Source organism: Mustela nigripes, chromosome 3 (genome assembly GCF_022355385.1).
Source record: "Mustela nigripes isolate SB6536 chromosome 3, MUSNIG.SB6536, whole genome shotgun sequence".
Lineage (NCBI taxonomy): Eukaryota > Metazoa > Chordata > Mammalia > Carnivora > Mustelidae > Mustela > Mustela nigripes.
Genome location: NC_081559.1, coordinates 154,942,180 through 154,956,736, shown reverse-complemented (window position 1 = coordinate 154,956,736; position 14,557 = coordinate 154,942,180).

Here is a 14,557-nt window from a genome sequence, read left to right as displayed (position 1 = left end):
GATTGAAATTTCTATTTATTCGTTTTTGCTTTGTAGCTAAAGCCCTGCGCGTAACTAAACAATACGTCAGTTGAAAGTTATATGTATGCTTGGGAAACTTTAGAGGGTTTTGAGTTAGACTGGTCCCAGCTAAGCCTAAACAACAGAAACTTCCACTTCAACGTGGGGAAGGAGAGTGAATGAAGAGACAGAAAGCTCTTCACTTGGTGCCATAGCCTAAAAGGCAGGGAGCAATCAATTCAAAGGGCTCTGCTGCCAACTGACCTGCTTAAATGAAGTGTCAAGTCAGGAAATCCAGAACAGTCCATGACTCTGCAAAATATCCAAGACATACTAAGCTGTGGCCTGAGGCTAGCTAAGATGGAAATTCAGGAGGACTTTTTTTTTTTTTTTTTTTTTTTTTAAGATTTTATTTATTTATTTGACTGGGAGAGAGATCACAAGTAGGAAGTAGGCAGAGAGGCAGGCAGACAGAGAGGGGGAAGCAGGCTCCCTGCCAAGCAGAGACCCCTATGTGGGGCTTGATCCCAGGACCCTGAGATCAAGAACTGAGCTGAAGGCAGAAGCCTTAACCCATTGAGCCACCCAGGTGCCACCCCCACTTTTTTTTTTTTAATCACAATAAATCCTCATATCAATAATAACAACACCACACACACACACACACACACACACACACACACACAAACAAATCCCTGATTTTCCTAGGTATCTAGAACCGGAACACAAGAGAAGATGAGTATCTTTCCAGCACCTTCCAGTTTAAACAATGAGAAAAACAGAGCTAAAATCCTACGAAGAGACTTCCCTCATTACCTGTCTTCAGAAAGACTCTTCTATAATGTATAGCTACACACTCAGGAGTAACCCACAAAATTAGCTCAAGGGAATGTGCTATGATCTTTGTACTGTTAATTACTTTTCAAAGTGTGATTTCTTGGCTGGGTCTTACTTTGTCTTAGAAATTTTACTATTTTTCCCATAATGAGTGTATCTCTGATTTGTGATGAAAATGGGTGGGATTTCAATGCAGAAGCAAAGACCAGTCAAGAAAATCCTCATTCTACCTATCTTTTTCCTTCTACTTCTAATCAATTTCCTTCTTACTTTTTACTGTACTTCCTGGTAATAAAATATGTTTTGTAAAAAGTATCTAAAAATAGAAAAATATATAAAGAAGACAATTAAAATCCCCAAGAATTGTACAGTCCTCTGGATGAATATTTCTAAATTTGGGTGTATGTATTTTCGTGATTTTGTGTGTGTGTGTTACATCATCAATATTACTTAAGTAGCCTTGCAGGGGCAATAGAGAATGAGCTTGTTTGGGGTGAGTGTGTGGTTTAGTTAGGTAAGCAGTTAAGCATCTGACTCTTGATTTTGGCTCAGGTCATGATCTCAAGATAATATATATATTTTTTATAGCCTTTGTTTTTGGAGTCAGATACAAAAAATTGTTGCCAAGACTGATGTGAAAAAGCTTACCACCTACATTTCCTTCTAGGAGTTTTTGTGGCTTGGGTTTTTCATTCAAGTCTTTAATCTATTTTGAGTTAATTTTTTGTGTAGTATGAGATAGTGGTCTAATCTCATTCTTTTGTACATGGCCCAACATCATTTATTGAAAAGACTGTCCTTTCCCCATTGTATAGTCTTGATTCCTTTGTCATGAACTAAATACATGTGTGGGCTTATTTCTGGGCTCTCTATTCTGTTCCATTGGTTTTATGTGTCTGTTTTTACACCAGTACATTATTGTTTTGATTACTATAGCTTTGTAATATAGTTTGGAATCAAGGAGCACGACGCTTCTGGTTTTGTTCTTCCTTGAGTTTGCTTTAGCTCTTCAGGGTCTTTTATGGTTCCATATAAATTTTAGTATTATTTATTCTATTTCTGTGAAAAATGCCAATGAAATTTTCATAGGGTTTGCATTGAGTTGATAGATTGCCTTGGGGAATGTGGACATTTTCACAATATTAATTCTTCCAATCCATGGACACGGAATATCTTCCCACTTACTTGTGTCTTGCATTTCTTTCATCAAAACCTTACAATTTTCAGTGTATATGTCTTTTATCTCCTTGGTTAAATTTATTTCTAGGTATTTTATTCATTTTTGTGCAATTATAAATAAATTGTTTTCCTAATTAATCTCTCTGATAGGTTGTTGTTATTGTATAGAAACACAGTAGATCTTTGTATGTTGATTTTCTACCTTGCAAATTTACTGTATCTGCTTATTAGTTCTCACAGTTTTTAGGTGGAGTTTTTAGGGTTTTCAACATATAAAATCATGTCACTCACAGACAGTGACAGTTTTACTTCTTCCTTCCCTAAGTATGATTTTATAAATATATGTGACTTTTCAAATATAATATTTTTTTCAAATACAATAGTCTTAATGAATTCTTAATAGTGTAGGGAAGGAAAACTTTTCCTTTCTTCCCATCTGTGTTCTTTGGCTGGTCTAATAATAAAATTGGCTGCCAGATTAACAGTAGAAAAGCAAATTTAATTTTTCACAAATTAGAATAGGTTCTAGAAATATGAGACTCAAAGAAGCGACCAAAACAGGTAGCTTTTATACTTTTCAGACAAAGAAACAATAAATTTGTGAAGAATTGACAAAACAAAGAAGTTTGAGCTTGGGGTAGTAAATTAATGAAGAAGTAACAAGGTTTATTTATTTAGCCTTCTAGGCTCTACAGTCTCTATCTCTGGTGATAAGGATGTCTCTCTCCAGTACAGGGAGGGTACCTTTCACATGGGAAATTTATTTCCTGCTTTCAAGGGGACAAAGGCGGGTCAGTGTGTCCTTCCTGCACTGGCTGTTTAAGTAACTTTAATTCAAAATACTCAATATGCCAAAGTGGCATATTTTGAGGCTGCCTACCTTGAATCCTGTAAGGTATAAAATAATAAAAGAACATATATTTTACAATTAAGTATTTTCCAAATAATAAATCAATGGGCCTAAAATTGGAATAGAATACTAAGTTGAGGGAAAATGTTCAGTTTAAAATAAATATCTCTGCCAGTCATTATTCCCTTCAAATTACTGGAGTTAGATAAAGCTCCTGATAGTTGCTGCCTACAATTTTAATGCTTCTCCAGCAGCTTACACATATCATATTAGATAGTAAATATTTCACTAAGGGCAGGGTTTTCTTAGTAGACTCCATTCAAATGGCTGCTCCTTTAAAAGTTTATCTAAAAGACACATTATAGGAAACCTCTTCCTTGTACAGGAATTTTTCTGTATTGTTTACATAGGTATCACAGAGTGATATGCTTGATACAAATTGTTGCAGTTGGAAAGAGCTCTGCCAAAGAAAACAGACAGGCAGCTGTTTGCATAGTGCATAATTTTTTTTTTAAATATGGCTGCACCTGTGTAAACACAAACTTTATTTCCAAGAAGTACCCCTGCAGCTGCAAAGACTTTCAGACGTAGCCAGAGCAGCTATTTTTATTGTACCGCGTAATGCCGCGTAATGTGTGTAATAGGTTTTGTCAGTTGTCAGTCTCAAAAATCATATAAGAAGGTTCATTGATTTTAATATAGACATTTTATTGTATTTTTCTAAAACCTTAATATGAAGTTGACTTTATTTCCTATTTGTGCTTCATACTGACTTACTACAAACATTAAAATTAATCAGGGAACAATGTTCCAGTCATGCAAAACACATCAGAAAGAGCAGCTTTCTTCATCCATTCATTCACTCCTCATTCATTTGTACCTTCCCTTGTTTTTATTAATATAGTCAAGAAATACAGTAAATGTACAAACTACTGGTTCACACAGACCTTATTTCTCATTCAAAAAATGTCTAGTATTATTGACGGAGGTAACCGTAGTTACATAACAGAATTATAATCATGAGATAGCCCAACAGAAGAGAGGACATTCCTTTCCCATAGCACTGCCAAAGGACTCCCCAGAGCATTCTAAAACTTCACCCATATGCAATGAGTTGTGCATCAATACTAAAAATATTAAAATACTAGCAAATAACTGATTTTTAAGTTTACCATATTTACTTACTACAATCAGTGTAAGTAGTCTTCTTAATCTATAAGTAATTTCATACTTTTAAGCTTATAGTCACAGTCAAAGAAACTGAAAGTTTATCTCTTGGATCAAAAAAGATCGAAAAAGAACCATTATTTTACATACTTACGATGAACTTGTGATATGGATAAGATTCAAAGTATTTTTTCAGGACTGTAAACATTCTGTAGGAAGCACATCCTCTGCCTAGGAGCCCAGGGCAGGCAGATAGTCCCTGTGGGCATTCAAAGAGATTTCCAATCTGCTACTTGGGAAACAAACTGTGGATTGATGAGTACAGCAATTTCATTAAGAAGGTACCGGTAAATCAATGGTCCTTTAAGAGTGGTCCTGGTACCCTTAGAGGGTTTGCAAGGTCAAAATTATGTTCACAATAATATGAAGGTATCATTTACCTTTTTCATGCATTCTCTCATGAGACTACACTGGAGTTTCCTAAAGGCCACTTGATGTATAATGCATTTTAAAATAAAACATGTTAATGTTTTGGAAGTTAGCGAACCAGTAGTTTTTGGAAGTTAGTGAACCAATTTTTTTTTTTTTTCAAATTAGCATTGTAGGATGCTATAAGATCATCTGTGTGTTTTTTTTTTTAATTTTTATTTTTTAAAAAGGTCACTTAAAACACTGGAAAGACCAAAGAGTTTTAATGTAATAGGATACAAAATATCCATTGATATGGTTTCATATTTCATATTACTATTAACCTTTAAGAAATGACCACTTGTTGAGTTTCATCAGAGTACCAAAGAATAATACCCACAATTTTCTGAAGGGACTATTAAAAACATTAGTGAATTGTGACATTTTGACACATTATTTTTATTTTCCTTAATGTCTGACTCAATAGAAGACAAGTGGATTCTTATATCTGTGTCTGCATTCCATCTGTTGTGCTATGTTATTTAGTTGATGCATATGAAGAAAATCCTGCCTCCTCCAGATTTTAGAAAATGGAATATTTTTGCTTGTTGCTTGCTTGTTTAGAAAAATGACATTTTAACATGTACTGAAACTAATATTGTTCTTTTTGAAAGTAATTAATAAATTATTAATAAATTACTATTTTAAGAATTTAGCAGCAACTATCAATAAATATGTATACATAGGAAAAATCTCATGGGTATCCACAATAATTATTTAAGAATGTAAAGGGTTCTTGAGACCAAAAGAGTTTGAGAATTAATACTGTGGGTTGTGCTTTGATACTCTAAAGAAACATGAAATAACTGCATGAAAATATATAGCACTCAGTTGACTTTTTTTAAAATGAAATATAAGTGTAGAACCCATGAATACACACTGAAAGCTGAATTGTAAAGCATGGTTTCATTTATATACACACGGCCCTTCCCCATCCACCATAAATTTTTCTTTTACGAATAATGTGTAAGACCATGGTCATATGTCCATGACTTTACTCTGCCTGTGGATACCTATGTATTCAGGGAACGTGTGGAAGTTAAGTTTTGCGTCACCTCCTCTCACACCGCTAGACAGGGCTTGATTAAGCAATCAGGTTAGATAACCATCTCTGATACAAACACAAATATTTCTAATATTACAAAAAAAAAAAAAAACCACAAACCCATAGAGAAAGTGCCAAACTCAAATCAATCCCTGCTTATCTTAACTTTTCATTCAGTCCAATATTCATGGATCCAAGCTCTGTATTAAGCCCAGGGACCACACTGGGAATTATTCATCCAAGCTTGGAGAGACATTTCCATCTACCAACAAAGGCATCATAAAGATTTAGGTGATCTCTGGCTATTCTTGTTAAAACAAATGTGTTTTAGTAGACATAGAAGTTATTAATAATATTTTATTCTATCTTTTTTTTTTTTTTTTAATTTGTCAGAGAGAGAGAGGGAGAGAGCAAGCACAGGCAGACAGAGTGGCAGGCAGAGGCAGAGGGAGACGCAGGCTCCTGGCCGAGCAAGGAGCCCGACGTGGGATTTGATCCCAGGGTGCTGGGATCATTTTAACATGTTTTATGTATTGACTCATATATTTCTTTTGTAAGCACAATTAACAATCTTATTCCCAGGTACAGAGTCCAATAAGCAGGACCCAGAGAGGACAATGCATAGTTGTCCATAAAGGATTACTGGTAGCAACACACTCTTGGCTCCTGTGGATGGGGAGACCTGGCTGGCCCTGGAGGATGTATTCTCTGTTAATTGTTGGCTTCACTTGTATACTCCACAATCAGATTTCCCAATAGGGAAGCTGTCTCAGCCTGCGTAAGGGTCAATAAAAACCTTTCTATGATGAGAGCATACTCCATATGTTTAAGTGTTATACCCAACATCTTGTCTTGCGATGCTCACATTATTTCCTGTTAGTCTTTTCCACGTTGACTACAGTTTACCACTTATTCAGACCCAGGAGTTTTTCATATTTTCATTATCCCCTCTCTGATGATCTTCTTCCTCCATTTCCAAATGCTCTTTTTCTCCTTCAGTGTTTTCTGCTGGTTTTAATGTTTCATGAAGTTTCTCTTCATTCTGGTAGAGTCTTTTTTAATGATTTCCAAAATGGAGTGATTGCACTTCAGGAAAGTATGCAAGGTAGTTCGTTAAGGTACAGAAAGAAGATACTAGTGCAATGCTACTCTTCACTCTTTAAGAATTTATTTTAATATATGCTGTATAATGTTCATAGTATCTTAGTGCAGAAGCCCATGTATGTAACTTATAAATAAAAATCCACATATGTGGATGGATGCCAGGACTTAGTTTCAGTGCAGTATGCCATCAAAAATGCTTTTATGTCACTGATTATATTTTATCTATTCTTCTTAAACTCCATCCCATGGTTTCTTGGAATCCTCACACAAACTTCATTTTTATTCTTCCCACAAATTTGAAATCTTTGATTAGGTAAACAAACACTGTAAACAGCTAACACTTCTAATTGTATTTTATTCAATCCTTTAAACACTTTGAAGCATTCCTCATGTTCAAAATAGATGATACATATTTAGCAATAGAGGTGGTTGGAATTCAGATGAATTTTAAGAAATTTAAGTAAGAAAATGATCAGAAATGCCCACATTTTGGTAAATGGTCCCTATTTGCTTGTCACCTGTGTCATCATTGGTAATTTACTGGTGTGGTTTTTGTATGACCTTCAAAGACTACCCATTCTTTGGCTTTAGCAATTACACAGAAATTGTTTACCAACACACCCCACCTGAAACATAAATAAGAGAACTAATCATATATCTGGTGCTATTTTATTTTAGCTCCAATGGTCTTTGGACCATGAGTAAGAAATGCCCTAAAATTTGTGCTGTTCTGAAGGGGATAAAAATCTTTAGTATCACTGAAACTGTAAGTGTGGCTTGTCCTAAAAATATTTGTAATATCAAAGTGCTCATCATAACCTAGTCCTGATTTACTAGAAATAAAATGGTAGAGTCCATTGCAACTTCAAAGATGATCTAATGTCAGCTCCTGGTTTTACCAGTGGAGAACATATCTCTGCTGGATTAAGAAACTTGCTAAAGTTATTTAGCTAAATTTCTAGAGCTACTTAGTAGCAAGGCTAGGACTTGAACCCAACTCCTTAGTTCCTAATATAGTACACTTTCACTAATTTAGGACTGAAATCTAGAACATCTGAAGAATAGTGTTTGAATATTACTTGGAAAATACATTTCATTTCTAGTTTATTGATTCATTCTCTGTATCACTTAGTTATACCTACAGTCAAATTAAGACCTTATAATGTTTTTGAAGCAATCAATGAGATATGTCATATTCATAAAATTTTTCCAATCCAAATTTGACCCAGGACATTTGGTATACTTTTGCTGCAAGATAATCCTTCTGCTTATTACTAGAAAATTGAATAAAATTTGAGAATACAGATCTCTTCAAAATCATTGTAGTCTCTACAACCTGACACAAACCTAGGAGAAAACACTGTTCTCCCCTCCAAAGGCTGTTTACAAACATTCTCAGCCCTGAGAGAAGGATGTGGATTGTTATTTATTGAATATCACATCTCCTACAATAGGCATTTTACAATACTAAGCTCTATAATAGTATTAAGCACTAATAATGGTCTCATTGAGTAGCCTGCTTGTGGAATAAAATGGCTTTTAATGGGTTGCCAGTCTTTTTTTTTTTTTTTTTAATAAATTTACTGGAAATTCAACTTATAGTAAATGCAGATTCATTTCTTTTTATAGTTTTAAAAAGATACAAAGGTGTGTCCCTCAGCTCACATTTCAGAAGTTTTAAACGACTCTCTGTATCTGATTTTTATTGCACTGTGAATGTTACAGCAATTTTGGTTTCAATATATAAACTGGAGCCTGTTTTATGCATAAAATCATGTAGCTCAGTCTCCAAGTACATTGCCCACCAATGCACGATAATTAATTTTTTATTGAACAAAGCCCTAAAATATAAAGCATTAGTTGATTATGTGTAACCAAATGATGTTAGATGTCCAGGGGCAATTATGATAAAATATTAAAGAAATTTTATATCAAGAAAAAGATAAAAATATACAGCCACATACTCTTGATTCAGTTACTTCTATTTTTTTGCACATTAAAAATGTATTTAAGAGCTGTCAACTCAATTGCTTCAAACATGAAGTTACTTTAGTTTTGAGAAACTCCAAGATTGTTGAAGTGCATTTGAGACACCAGGAGTCCCCAAAAATAACTGACACTAAGCCTCCCATAAGCCAAGGCAAGCTCATGATCCTTTCTTTAATAATAAATTTAGAATCCTTATTAGAAAATGTGCCACAGTGTAGCACTCAGAGATAAACTATGTTGCAGGAGTCTCTCTTGAAAAAAGATAGAAATAAGTCGCTTAATAAAGTCTAAATCATTCCTTAGGTTAGCTAATAGAAGCACCCGTGGTTATAAAATTAATCAGTCCCTGCTATTACAGCAAATTGGTGAAGATTGTATTGACACATCTTCATCTGCATGTCTCATCAGAGGTGTCCGTGCCATTTAGCTACGAAACCCTGGAGGCTTTCCTCCGCACAAAATCTTATAACACTTCAATTAAGGGACACCAAGCTGCCAACCAGACAGCGGCACATTTATTTCTTGATGACTCCTTAAGTTGTGCCACAGGCCTATCATTAAGAGAATATTTTTCACAGCAGGTTGCAAAGATCCTCGTGCCATTAAAAGGAATTGAAAAAGCATCAATTTGTTGTTTCCACCTAACACAGATATTTTTCATTGCTGGAACAGCCATTAAAAACAATCTGTTTTATTGCACTCTGAAAAGATCACATGAAGTACACATAATGATTTATTTTAAGGATGACATTAGGATTAAAACCACTGTGAAAATGTAGTATTTGAAATAAATATTTAGGAAAACACAGCCTCAAATATGCTTTTCTTTTTTATACCAAGTTATTAGAAGAAATTTATTGATATCTTGGATGATAGTTTGAACATGCTCCAAAAGAATGTCTTTTAAAATAGGATGAGGAAGAATGTCTCTGGAGAGGTATGTCTCAGGAGAATGGCAAGTCTTAAAATTTTAAGTGGAAATTTTTTGAAAATTAGTAAACTGGAACAGAATGCTTTAAAAACATAATGGATCAAATCCTGCTTTGGAGTAATTTTATGGGGAGATTTTTTGGGGGATATAGGTGCTTAAAGCTATTGTTACATTGTAGAGTCTTGATGTAAAATGCTAGCTTTTTAGTCACCAGAGTGGGAGGAATCACCCAATTCTGGTTATTTATTTATATTATGACAGCTGCTGATTATGGGTAACCTATCAGAAATTGCACTTTGACATAGTGACTTACTTTAAAATTCACTTTCTCAGAATCAAAGTTGGTCACTCATTATTGGATAGTCTGCATCAGCAATGAATTGAGACAAGGGGGTATTTCTGTCAAGGAGGTTTCTTAATGCTACTGCTTAGAAAATTTCTGAAGTTTTTTTTTTTTTATTAATTTTTTATTTTTTATAAACATATATTTTTATCCCCAGGGGTACAGGTCTGTGAATCACCAGGTTTACACACTTCACAGCACTCACCAAAGCACATACCCTCCCCAATGTCCATAATCCCACCCCCTTCTCCCAAGTCATTTTTGATGAAACTACCTGGTTTCTGACAAAAACAAAGAATAAAAAAATAAAAATAAATCACGCAATCCAGTAGCGATTATACAGTATTTTGAATCCATCTTCTAAAGAAAAACAACAATAAAACAACCTCACAGAGGAGGACTTTATTCTATCTTTCTGCTGTAAAATGTTGATCACACTATGGTGTTACCAAAGTTGGAGCGCCCTAGGTTAAAAGTGACCTCAGGGAAACCTACCAGGATCTCACCATGATCAAGAGAACAGGGTATAAAATAAGAGCTGTAGTGGACATTGTGGTGTACTCTCAGACCCATCTTGCAGGACTGAGTCATTTGTCTTAACGGCAGGAGTGTTGACAGTTAGCAGGTCTCAGCTAAAATTTTTTCTGGGGTTTTCCTGAAACAGAAGATAGCCTCCGTGTCCAAGCTCACTGCTCCTGCCTAGAGACAGTTCCCATACAATGACTGGTCTACAAGGAAAACTGTAAGGGCACTGTCTCCTTGCTGTAGAGCCAAAGAACCCTGGAGGACCTTCTCTGCTCCGAGTTCCCCTGTGGGATCGAGGGGGCCTTTGTTGTAAATGCAATGCCATTCAAATCTTTCTTCTGCCCAGTCCTATCTTCCTCCCTGAGCCCCCAGCATCAATCAACTTCCCACAGGGTGAATCGTCATCTCACATTTGGTCCCAAAGAATTAATGTAAGACAACAGTGTCCTGTATATGATTTGCTGTATATAAGATTTGATTAGTTCGTCTGAATATGTGATGCCCACAGGAGCAAAAACCAGAGAGTTTTTAAAAAAATTTATTTTTTTTCAGTGATCCCAAAAAACCCAGAGAATTATGGAAGTGTAAGGGCACCTGTTTAAAAACAAACAACCTTAGATACCCTTGGAATGCCTGGGATATTCAGAGGTCAGTTTTGGTAAAATACACTTCTTGAATCCTCTGTTTCATCCATTCTCACTGACGCCATCTTCCTAATGTCTGTCTACCTCCAGTTTTTCCCCAATTCTGGATCATTCATTCTCTTTGTGTCTGACAGAAATACCTTCCAAAAACTCAGACTCAGTGTTACTCCCTTATTTAAAAACTCTGGATGCTTACACATTGTTTCAGTATAAAGTAGTAGGTCTTACCTCTTAAAACTCTCCTTCTGACATTTATGTGCCTTCCCTGCATGTAACATCCTTCCTCTGGTGACAAATCCCAGAGTACTTAGTAGAACCCTAGTACCTGTGTTACAGATTCTTTGAATATCTCACTATTTCCAACATATGTCATGTCCTTCTGTGATTCAGTGTGTGCTTTTGAACATGTTGATCCTAAATGCCTTTTTCTCTAACACCTTATCTTGTTAATAAACCTCCATTGATCCTGCAAGGCTCCTCAAATCTTCATTATTTTTTCAATTGTTTCCTGATTCTCCACCAAAATAATGGCTCCATATTTTATATCCCAACTTTGTTTTTATCACAAAGCTTTTGCTGTATTATCATTTATTACGTTTACATTTTTCTGTACCCCATGAAACCGTGCATTTTTAAAGCACAAGGGCATGCTATTCAATTTATAACCCCCAGCATCGCCCATAGTAAACATTTAAATTAAATGGCGATGTCTTAATTTAGGTTTTCCCCAAAGCAGAGCCTAAGACAGGATTTGGGTGCAGGTAGTTTATTTGAGAAGTGAATTTAAGAAGCAATAGTGAGTGAGTAGGAGGAATGAGACAAGGAAGGAGAGAAATTCAATAATGGATTCACTGGTTTTTGGTTGGTCACCACTGTGGATAGTGGGTCACAATCTCTGGGGACTTTCTAAAGCCAGGGTAGGAAGCACTTTCAATTGTCCCCATTGAAAGACAGGAAGATGGAGGCATTTATCTACGTACTTCATCCCACATTGGTGGATGGTTGCTCCAGAGATATTAACTCCCCTTCTCTTCCAGACTGGGTGGGATCCTGGGCTTTGGAAAAAGTCTTGAGCAGAGTGTGCACTGACAGTGTGTGCAAAACCATCATCACAGCTGCAGCTGAAATCACAGGCAGGTTTGGCAGATGGGGCCCAAGGTACAAGAGCATAGCTATAGGGAATTATTTGGCTTAAATTCTGAGATTACTCATTTTGAGAGAGCAGCATTGGATCCAATCAGGCACTTTGATTTAAAGTGGAAAATGTAACTAAATCCATTTTCACTGCAACCAAACTGAAGCTTATATTTATGACTTGGATTCTTATTCCCTTAGTTGTCCCTGGCTATTTTCTTTGTTACCTTCTTTGTTATCTCTTCTATGAATAATGGAGTGTGTACTAACTTGACGATATACTCTCTGACCCTCAGTTTTCTCACGTGTAATGAGAGGATATGACTTTATCTTATAGAATCATTATCCATTTATCCATTCATTCACTTTTTCATTAAATACCTATTGAATATCTACTACTGCCAGTCACCACTATAGGTAGGGCTATGGATATAATGGAGAGTAAAACAAAACAAAATGAAACTTCAAATGAACAAAATTATTTACCAGTCCTTGACCTAATGGATTTGGTGAAGAGAGACACTGAACAACTAATCATAAAAATAAATATAATACAAAAGAATCTGGCCCATACAGAAAGAAAAAGTACAGCGGTGTGTATTAGGAATGTGTAATTTAGACTGGTGTTTACTCAGTGGTCTCATACTAAGACCTGCCTGAAGAATGATCAGGAGTTGGTAAAATGAAGAGATGGAGTGGGCGGTGGGGTGGGTTGGTGGGGGTGAGGAATAGCACAAGTAAAGGCTATGAGGCAGAGGGGAAACCATGATAAAGTCTAAAGAAGGTGAGATTTCTCAGCACAAAGTGAAAGAGGTGGGGACAGTTGGTGCAAAGTATGGCTGGAGAAATAAGCAGGGACAAGAGCACATGGGAGCATGAAGAATCTTAGTTGTCATCAGGAATGGGAAGCAATGGGAAGCCTTTGGAAGAGGTATGTGATAGGACATATTTGTGGAAGATTGCTCTTACTGCTATGTGTGGATTGAATGAGATTTGGAATGCAGAAAATGGAAACAGGACCATAGCTCTATTGAAGGATAACGATTTCATAAAGCAACTAATGTACCTACATGGCATTGATAAGATTTATTTGCATTCTCCTTTTCTTGTCTTCTATTTTCCTTTCTTCATTTTTTCTTCCCTTAAATCTTCCCTCTATCCTAAGAACTTACTCTTTGCATCTCATAAGAGAACTTTATTGAGAGAAAGAAGTTAGATTATTCATAGCCAACGGCCCATCACACATTTTCTGTCATGTTTCTGTGTGATCTGTGCTGCTGAAAAAGGCAAAAGGGGATGCAAAGCCGGGTTGCTCAGGATTTATGGGGCAAGGAGAAGGAATCGTGGTCTTCATGGTGCTGTTAGAGGTGAAGGAGCAGAGAGAGGTTACGAATCATTTGACAGATGAAATTATATGTAAAGAGAGGTCAAGGGTGTTGGGTAAGCTAAAAGAAGTGAATTAGAGATGAGAGTAACAGTGATTTATGGTAGAGATTTCTGGATATCTGAGCAGCAGGGGAAGAACTGACCATACTCAACTTTAAAGATGCATAATACAATCCTTTCATGATAGAAAAAGGAAACATGAAGAAATTCAGGTAACAAGTATAGTAATGTTGGTATATGAAACTTAAGAATCTCTATATGTATGTATGTGTTTTAATTCTTATAAAGAATTATAATGATAATGAATTAGAAATATTTCAAAAGCTCTTTAAGAAATTGATAAATGTGAATTTATTTTTGTAGAGAAATAGCTGAGAATCAAGGAAATTCCTAGGGACAATGTATATAGAAATCACTCTCCTGATTATTCAAGGAAAAATCAAAGAGCATTTCATTTTGGATATTAAATCTGAGCTTATTAATAATAAGGATAGCACTTTGCATTTTGTTTCTTTCAACTTTATAGAGAAATACTAAGTTTCACATATCTGAAGTGTGCATTTTGATGACTTTGACACAGTTACAACTCTGGAATACTGCCATAGTTGAGGTAATACACAATTCTGTACGCTTAAAAGTTTTCTTATGCCCCCTTTTTGATAATTCCTGCCTCCACTCCCATCCCAGAGAAGCACTGATGTGCTTATGCATTAATTTACATTTCCTAACATTTTAAATAAATGGAATCATACAGTATGATTCTGAGTTCTTTTACCCAGCACAATTGTCTTGAGATTCACTGTATTATTGCATGTATCACTAGTTAATTCTATTTTATCACTCAGTAATAATACATTGTATGAATATATCACAAATTCTTCATCAATTTTCCTATTAATGGGCAATCAAATCCATTAGACATTCAGGTTCCATGTTTTATCTTTTACAAATAAAT